Raw genomic sequence first — 7,301 nt, 5'->3', positions numbered from 1 at the left:
ACACAGCGGGGACATCTCTGCTGTCCTGCACACAGCGGGGACATCTCTGCTGTCCTGCACACAGCGGGGACATCTCTGCTGTCCTGCACACAGCGGGGACATCTCTGCTGTCCTGCACACAGTGGGGACATCTCTGCTGTCCTGCACACAGCGGGGACATCTCTGCTGTCCTGCACACAGTGGGGACATCTCTGCTGTCCTGCACACAGTGGGGACATCTCTGCTGTCCTGCACACAGTGGGGACATCTCTGTCCTGTACACAGTGGGGACATCTCTGTCCTGTACACAGTGGAGACATCTCCGCTATGGGTCTCAGACATGAGCTGCTGACATTCTTATCCAGAAGGTCCATTCAGTTAATACATTTCAGAAGGATTAACCTGACAGTCCCAAAGGGGTTGGGTTGGACATAGAGGTAAGCAATGAATGGCTACAGTCAGGGCTAAGGATAGCACACAATAATTTGCCTCTGGATCTACAATGGTCCACCTCTCCTGGGCCAGAGCCCAGATGAAAAGAAGGAACAGTAGTGTTAACATCCCCGGTACTCGGGCTGGAAGCACACTGCTTTAAGGGATCCATGTATGCTCCCTGCCTTCTTTGCCCTCGGCTCCCTTTCAGGAGGAGGAAAATTATGAAGAGAGATGAGCTCATTCAAATTGCAGGACTTGGATCTGGGCCTGACTACTCAGAACCACACCCGGCTGGTTGTCTGCACCCTTAGTTTTGAATCCAAACATTTACCTTCTTCCTGTGTCTTCTGCGTGCTGGTGTGTGTGTTCGCATGTTTTATTCACATGTAGGAGCATGAATGTGCCTCTATGTGCTGTACATGCGTGTTTGCATGTTTTGTTCATGTGTAGGAGCATGTGTGTAGAAGTTGCAGACCAACATCAAGAGTCTTCCTCCATTACCCTCACCCCTACTCATTGAGGCAAGTCCCTCACTTGAACCCAAGCTCACCAACACAGTCCAGGGTTGCCTTCTGAGTGGTAGTATTTTCATTCATAACCAAACACCTAAGAAGAAGCTACTTAAAAGAGCTTGGGCTCGGGGTTTAAGAAGGGACGTAGTTCATCACGGTGTTGGGAGGTGCAGTGGCAGGAGCCAGGGATCACAGTGTGGTGGCAACCATGAAGCAGGGAGTGGATCAGAATCAGGACCTAGCTATCAAACCTCGAGGCCTGACCCCAGTAGGCTCCACCTCCTAACTGTCCCACAGGCCCCCAAAACAGCGCCACCAGCTGCAGACCATGCATTATGACACCCGAGCCAGTAGGGATAATTCACATCCAAACCAACACCCCAGCTGAGGATGTACCCCATCAAACACGGTCTCCCAAGTTGCCACAGAGGTTTTCTCAACCTATGGAGAAAACACCCCTTCCGTCCCCTTCCACACCAGTAGGTCGCAGGAGCCTCTCTCGCATTCCAGCCAGATCACGTGCCACACGGGAACCGCAGGGCAGAATGAGGAAATAGGAGCGATAGGGAACACTGCCTGGAACAAGAAACCAGCAGCGGGAGCAGAAGACCTGGGTGTGGGCTTGAAGTCTGGCGAAGGGACACGGGACAGAGTGAGCCCTCAGACGCAGTTAGGCCTGACTCATTTTCCTAAAAAATGTTGGGGAGTTGACAGGCTCTTGACATATCCAAAGGCTCTGGACACCTGTTCAGTTGGAGCCCCCAGCACAAACCTCATTTAACCACCCCGCTGACTTCAGCTGCCCCCTGCTTCAGGGGTCAGATGGCCTGGCAGGAAGGTTACAGACAGAACAGGGCAGGGAAAAGAGCGAGGGGGCCTGGCCCACTTCCACACCTCACAGCAGGGAAGGCTTTTGCCACCCCCTGGTGCACGGCTCACCCCACATCCTGGTTCTTCTGCCTCTAGAGCACAATGCCATTATTTTCTTGTTTTGTGTTTGTAGAGTTGGCTGTGACTCTTCCCCCACTATCCTAGGCCTCTTCTGGGTGGTGGCCTTAGTTTTGAACCGCTGCCAGGGAGCATATCCAGAAACGAGGGTTGAGGTGATCTCTGGACTTTTCCAAGATTCTCCATGCCTGCTGTCATCTGTGTGTCCCAGTCAGAGCTACAGGGACTGCTGTCTGGACCAGAAGAATGCTGAGAACTCCCTAAGGGGAAGGTGGGTCCCCACTCTGCTCCTAACACTGTCTGAAACAGACACTGCTGCTTTGGGCTTGCTATCTGACATGTTGTCGGCCACCCATGGTGTGTGTCACCATGTGAACTTTCCCTAACAGTCTAACCCCAGCTTATGGAGGAATATTGGCAAAACCACAGCTGTGATGCTGTCCTCCAATGAGACATGAAAATAAAAATATGCTTGGCTAGCCTTAGGTCACCAGGCAGGCAGCCTGTTCTCTACCCGAAAAAGGGACCCAGCTTCAGCACAACTCTGCTGTCTCTGGGGCAGGGAAGATGGCTCAGACAAGCTTGAGGCCCTGAGTTAGGGTTCCCAATACTCACGGAAAAAGCCAAGTGTGGTGGTGTATGCTTATAACCTCAGCTCTCTCTGAGAGAGACAGGCTCTCACTGTGGGCCCAAGCTCTTTGGAGCTCCCTGGTCAAATGGGTGAGCTCTGGCTGGGTATAATGGCAGCTTTCTTCTCTCTGTCTCTGTCTCTGTCTCTGTCTCTCTCTCTCTCTCTCTCTCACACACACACACACACACACAGAGGGTGGGGGTGCCTATCCCACCCTTTCTGTCCACCTCACCAGTGACATCATGACTAACTTAAGTTTATACCTGGATGTGTTAGTCACCTCTCCCTAAGAATGAAGAACTGGGGCATGGAGGTTGAGGAGGTTTGCACAAGGGCATGATGGGACTAGATTTTCAACCTAAAACACCTTGTGACCAAGCGTATGTGCCTAAGTACTGTCCCCTGAAGCTGCTTGTCCCCAGTTTTAGTACTAGCGACACCCCTCAGGGATTCCTGGCCCGTGAGTTATGAGGGACCTCTTGTCTTTTCAAAGGAAAAATTCAGTAGAACGACAGGCAGTTTCAGGCAAAAGTTTACACAGCAAAGCAAACACTCCAGAGAGAATGGAGTGAGCTTCCCCAAGGCAGGAAGTGGCCAGTGGGTTCCTCACTGTAAATTTTAAAGACAGTTTTTTAGATGTTTGTGGCACGGGTAGCAGATTAAAGAGACGTTCACCTCCCAAGAGCTAGGATTGCAGGCAGGCAGCACACTCTCCATACCCCCTGACTTCTAACATCAGGGTCAACCTCTGAAATGCTTTCCCGCTGGCTCCTCCCCTCCCAAATCATGGTGTACAGCTCTCCCTTTTAGGGTATTTCTTCCCATAATCCTCTAGAAAAGCCACCAAGAGGATGTCAAAACCATGGCATAAATGACACCGTGAAACCACATTCGTTGGGGGATATAGAGCCTTCCCTAGTGCACATGGAGGGGATAATGCCTGAGCTGCACACACACACACGCATATGCACACACGCACACACACACACACACACACACGAGGGAGACGGGGTGGAGGTGACAGAGGGAGTCTGAACCTAGGGTTCACACACACACACAACACCGCCCAGTGAATCCACACCTGCAGGCAAGGGGTCTGGAAACTTGGATGGGAGCAAAATTATCCCTTCTCATCACTCCGTCAGTTGGAATATGACCCCTGACTTTGTCAGCACTAATACTGCATTTCACATCCCTGTCATAACAGACATCACTCACAACTTCCTGAAAAAATCTTTGTTTCCCAGAACTACAGATATATCTTGAATTTAAAACATTAATAAACATCCACGAGGCTGGGGGATGGCCCAGTGGGTAAAGCACTTGCTAAACAAGCACGAGGACCTGAGTCCATGTTGCCAGCACCCACTAAAACCTGGGTGTGGGGGCTGCAAGGTGACTCAGCGATTAAAAGCAATGGCTGCCCTTCAAGAGGACTAAGATTTGAGACTCCCGGCATGCTCATGGGTGCTCACAACTGTCTGTAGCTCTAGTTCCAGGGACATGGTCTAGGTATACACACAAGCAAGACACTCAAAAACATAAAAATTAAATTTTAAAAATTAAAAGAAAATGTTGGATCACATCTGTAATCCTATTGCTGGAGAGACAGGCAGATTCCTCCAGGAATCCAGTCTGCTGCCTGTCTAGCAGACCTGGGGAACACCAGGTTCACCATGGACACATAGATACACCCCCACACATAACATAGACGTGACATACAGGTTCACCATGAACACATAGATATACCCCCAGACATAACAGAGAGGTGATACAGTGTGTGGCAACTTTTAAAGTCATGGCAATTGAGCCAGCATAGTGAAAAACACCTATAATACCAGCACCCAGGATGCTATGGGAGGAGAAATGAGAGCTCAAGGCCATCATAGGCTATACCGTGAGAATATGTCTCAAAAACGAAATAGTGACAAATGCATTTCAATGTGATTAGCATGCCTGGCCATTTTAATAGGGCTTGGTGATCATGCATTTTGTTCCATGCGTTTTAAAGCCCCACTGTGAGACAGCCTTGTCAACATCACCAGCTTTCCAGAGCAGCCCTGCCAGAATCCGTGGGGAACATTGGTCTAGAACCGGATTTCAGTTCAAATCTTAGCCCCGCCATTCGCCTGCTAAAGGATCTGGGCCTCGGTCCTCTCCTCTCAGGTGCCCGTGTTCCTGTCCAGCACTTGAGTAAAGACTTCCAAACACAGGCTGGGCTGCCAGAGAGGTTCAGAGCCTGGAGACAGTAAAGCCCTCTGCTGGATAGGCGACCCCTCCAGAGATGTCCTCTGGCCTCCTTGTAGACAGCACAGCTCTCCTTAGCAGGACCACTACAATGCCTCGAGACCACCACAGTGACATAAACCACCCAGAGGGTGCTTGATGCATACTCCTTAGGAAGGTTTGAAAAGATCTGTCAATCAACCGTCACTTTCTGGGAGTGAAAAGTCCACACTGAAACCTGAGTGTTTGACATGAGCCTAAGAAGAAAAGTTGCAGCTCTGGCTTGGACAGAGGTTGGGGTATCCAGGATAAGAGTGCCCCTCCCACAGGCTGGGCTTTGTGAGATTTGGGCCTCCAGTCTGCTCCAAGGAAGGGGAACCTGTCAGCCTGTCCACCTGTGGGTCGTGAGAGAACCAGGCGCATGCTTGAGAGCTGTTGAGAAGTAACAGACCTATTCTGCTACATTCTTACACAAGCCTGCTGCGTTGGCTGTGTCCCTAGGGATGCAGCTGTTATGCACAAGTCTCACTTCAATAAATACATCAACAGTTTTTCAATGATTCTACCAGATTACTTTATACCTCGATTTGTTTGTGCATTTGCAGCCGAAGGACATTTGTTTCCGGGTTCTGTGTATAAACAAAGCATCTGAAAGTGTTCACATGCACAATCTTGCACCACGCCAGCTCCTTGTGCTTGGGTGAACATCGAGGGGCAGAGGCATCCATTGTGTGCTGTGGATATTCTGATCTCATTCACCCCCAACTCCTTTTCTTGATCCCTCTCAGATACATCCCTACCTCCCACCTACTCCCAACTTTGTACCTGAATAAAATAACAACCCACCAAGTCCAGTTTCTGCCCGTATACTCATAAGTATACCCACGGGAGCATCATCTTACTAAGGGCCCCACCCTTAGAGAAGACTGACTCTGCCTCCACCAGAAGCAATCAGCTGTCCATAGCGCCTCGGCTACGGGGTGAGTGCCCCTAAGAACCCCCAACCCAAGACAGAATGTTGGCTGGCTCAGTCTTTCCCAGGTCTGGTGCAGGCAACAGCAATCACTGTGAGCTCATGGCCATAGTGGTCCTGCCATGATGGGGAAAGCCTTGTTAACCAATCATCTTTAAGAGGTGGAAGCTAGTTTAGGCGTGGCTTTGAGGGACCGGGAGATAAAACCTTTGCACCACCCAGGTGCTCTCTCTGTGTAGCTCTCCCCTCCCCCCTCCCCCGCAGTCGCACAGAGCCCAAATCTTCGGTTCCTGTGGCGTGAGTTTTCCCCAATAATAAATAAAATATATCTGTCTATCTTTTAAGCTAGCCTGGTTATTTCCATAGCTAGGTAACAGCAACACTGCCATGTCCACAACGCACTGTTTCAAGACGGCCTTTCCTTTCCTTTCCCTTCTCCCTCAACGATCCCTGAGCCTCGGGGACAGAGTGTGCCAGAGTCCCATGTGTGTCTAAGCATCCCATAGACACTAAGTTTCTACACTTTGATCAGCTCTGAGTTTCCATACCAGCCCATGTCCCCGGATAAAGAAGCCTCCCTGCTGAGGGATGGGTGTTACATTTAAACCTGACATTCTCAGATCCATATGGGTGAACTTCAGAAGACTGTCAGCAGGCAGTATGAGTTGTGAAAGATTTCTAAGGACGGTCACGACTCTTGTATGTACTTACTGTTAATCCAGAGTAGCATACAGGGGGAAAAAAATCCCTAAGGTTCTGTTTTGTGGAGGATGTGGGAGCTTCCCTTTCCGTGTCCTTCTGTTTAGCGTATCATTTACACTGTACTCTAGCAGATATATAAATTACGTAACAGTTCCTTAGGCTCCTAGTTTCTCTGGCTTGCAGAAGCTCTTGTTGTTGCTGTGTGGTGTATGTTAACGTGTGGAAACACGTGTGTGGATGCGCATGCATGAGTGTTTTAAGCCTGAGGTTGATAGCAAGTGTCTTCATCAAGGAAGAGCCCCACTTAAACCCATTTCTTGATATGTCTGGGATTGCGGGCAGCTGCCACCCCCTCCCGGCCCTCATGGATGCTAGGAGAAAGGTCTTCAGTGTGGCTTTAAGAGGCTCTGAAATGGATTGTTGGGGAATAAGAAGGTTACCAATGCCATGGGCAGAGAGCCAGCAAATAGAGTGGGGGCTCTGAGGAGAGGATTTAGGACCCACAGGACAGAGTAGGGGTCTCTTCTTAACCCTTTCCGAGGGAGGTTTATTCTCTCTGGTTTCCAGGCAGAAGGCGGGGAAGGGGACTGGAGGCAAGATGTGTGGCCACCAGTAGCCACTCTGGGGTAAACTCACTTTCCCAGGTGAGAGATGCTGACACCCTGCTCACTAGTGTGGGAGCCTGCCCTGCGTTATCTGGGAGAGGAAGGGCTGCTGGCTGCAGGGGCAGAAGCCTGGGCAGCATCTGGGTTCTCACGCAGTGTTCATATACTCAGGGTCTCTGAACGGCCGCTCTCACTGTGCACCGAGTGCTTTAGCACTGAGCTACCTCCTAGGCTTTCTAGGTTCATTTTGAGAGGAGTGGATCAAGAGGTCAGTGGGCCACACAGTGACT

The sequence above is a fragment of the Microtus ochrogaster genome, chromosome 5, assembly GCF_000317375.1.
Source record: "Microtus ochrogaster isolate Prairie Vole_2 chromosome 5, MicOch1.0, whole genome shotgun sequence".
NCBI classification, from domain to species: Eukaryota; Metazoa; Chordata; class Mammalia; order Rodentia; family Cricetidae; genus Microtus; species Microtus ochrogaster.
This window is presented reverse-complemented; position numbering follows the sequence as displayed.